This window comes from Pocillopora damicornis, chromosome 5 (genome assembly GCF_964200805.1).
Source record: "Pocillopora damicornis chromosome 5, jaPocDami1.2, whole genome shotgun sequence".
Classification (NCBI taxonomy): Eukaryota; Metazoa; Cnidaria; class Anthozoa; order Scleractinia; family Pocilloporidae; genus Pocillopora; species Pocillopora damicornis.
Genome location: NC_142674.1, coordinates 20,821,159 through 20,823,658, shown reverse-complemented (window position 1 = coordinate 20,823,658; position 2,500 = coordinate 20,821,159).

Here is a 2,500-nt window from a genome sequence, read left to right as displayed (position 1 = left end):
CAGCTCTGACTTTCTTGGACTCTGATGTCCTGTCGATTTTTACTTGCTTCGAATTCCAAATACCGAACAGCTTTTTGTGCTGCTTTATTTTGCAAGATTACAGACGCAGCAACGAGACCTCTTCGGAGTCATTTCGTAACGTCGAACACGATAACCTGTGAGGTCACTATGTGACCGCTGACCTATGATGGCTGCGATGACCTAAGGTCACCACGTGAAAGTACACGTGATTTACGAAGAAGTGGCGGTTTTTTTTCGTACCTCGAACGGAATGGTTCCATTCCAATTGCATTTCTCGTAGTGTTTGTGTAGCAGTCTCTTTTTCTCCAGATCAACGCAATAGACCGTCTGAAAAGTTTTTTCAAAGAGGTTTCCTCAAGATGAAGTTATCGATATGCATTACAACGTGAAGGGGTAAGTTCAAGTTTGGTCATCTTATTACGCGTAAACATCGGAGCGCGCGCGCTAACTATTGATTTAACTTGAAAATTTTTATTCTGTGATCATCTGGCGAAACATTACAAGAGTTTGTATGGAAATACTTACGACCGTTCTTAGGAATAAAAAATACAGTCAAATTCTGAATACGAAATACCTCACCTCACTTCCACAGTGCGTCGCTTATTATCTGACGGCTTCATGTTGAAAAGAGCCTGTTTTGGCGAGTTATCCATTTCTAGGTTTACTACGTACATAAGAAAGGCTCTTAGATAACTGATGATGTGCTCCCTTTATTTTGCAAACAGTGAAGAGTGTTGGTCTACAAAACTGATGAAAGGAAATGCAAACTTGCTAAAGCAGCCTATCTTGGTCCAAATGATGATGAAGATGCAAATAGTAATGATAACTGAAAGAAGGATGGCACATTCAGGTGGCCAAAACAGAGAGACACTGACATAGTCAGCCATAGATATATCTTCACACATGCAAGAGTACAGAAAGTTGGTAATTGTTTTGTTGTTAGTTACCTTGAGAGTATTGATCACAAGTGTAAAACATATCAAGAAATTTACATGAATGCTATTACATAAATAGACATTATAATAACTGTCCATAACATTTTACACATGATATTAGACGAAGGAAATGCTATTTGAAGTTTAGACAAAAATACATCAAACCAGTGAGTATATTTTCAATAATTTGGTCCAAATATTTTTCACATCAAATTTATTTATAATATACCTTCAAAATAGTTTAAATAAACAGAAATATAGGAGCAGAATCTGTCTCCACAAGGAAAATCAGTGATATCAAAATAGAGCTAAAAATCATTAACATCTTAATTTTATGCAGAAAATTTCATACCAACTTTTTTTATTTAAGAAAGTGTAAACTGAATTATCACAATTTTGGAATCCTAAAGTAATATTTATGTACAGCTGGTGAAACGAAATAAACTATCAGAGAATCCAGACTTCTGGTCATGTCTTTCATGTGTGTGTTCTTGTCCAACAGGACCAAGAAGTTTCACAAATAGGTTAGTTCTTCAGTGTATAATTTAATTGATAGTGTATGTATTACAGTTATGGTATACTGCAAGCTATACACTGTAGTAGTCTTTGGTACAAGAAAAGTGAAGAATTTTTAATTCCAAATTCATAGGGTTTCCAAAGAATTTTCATGGTGCTTGCATATTCCTAACAACCCCATGAAAACTAACTGGCAATTAACTTTCATGTGCCATGAAAAAACCATGTAGAGGCCATGAAAATTCAAGGAAAATTTTCATGGTCAATGAATTTTTTACATATTCACAGGATATTCATGGGTCATGATTTGCTGCAACCCATTAAAAACTAGTGAACTTTGACACCATGAAATTTTGGGCTTGAAATTCATGGGTTTCTCAGTACCTTTGAAAAGGCCATGAAATGCCATTTTCATGGGTATTTCATGGCTTCTAGGTCACTTTACTCAATATTTCATGGGTCATGAATATGGAAAGTTTCACAGGTTTTTCATGGGATTTTTCAGGTCTTTTTCATGGCACTGAGACCATGAAAATGTCATTGATTTAACCATGAAAATCCTGTGAAAAATCTGTGAATTAACAATGAATTATTTCACAAGATTTTCATGGGTTTTGAGTTCATAGTGGGAGGTAGGTTAAATTAAAAAAAAAAACATGAATTAAAGTAAGAGGGCCCCAATTAATTTCAGTCCTAATTATAAGAGGATCTCCTTGTTTTTCCAGATTCCCACCCTTTTAAACTCACATATCTTGTGACCAATTCCTTATTTCAATGTTCAGTTTGGGTAGGACCATTGGTAAGAAACACTATGGATTAATGAAAGCTTCAGCTAGTGTATTTAATGCAATCTAAATAATAATATTACATGTTACAGTATGGTAACCAACACAGTAAAATTATATAATCACACAATCACAATTCCAAACAAAGGAAGTCAGGTTATTGACTTGCTTGCTTCAACTTTTGAGGGCTTATGGTACAGAGAATTAAGACATAGTGAACAGCTATAATTAATACATAGTTGA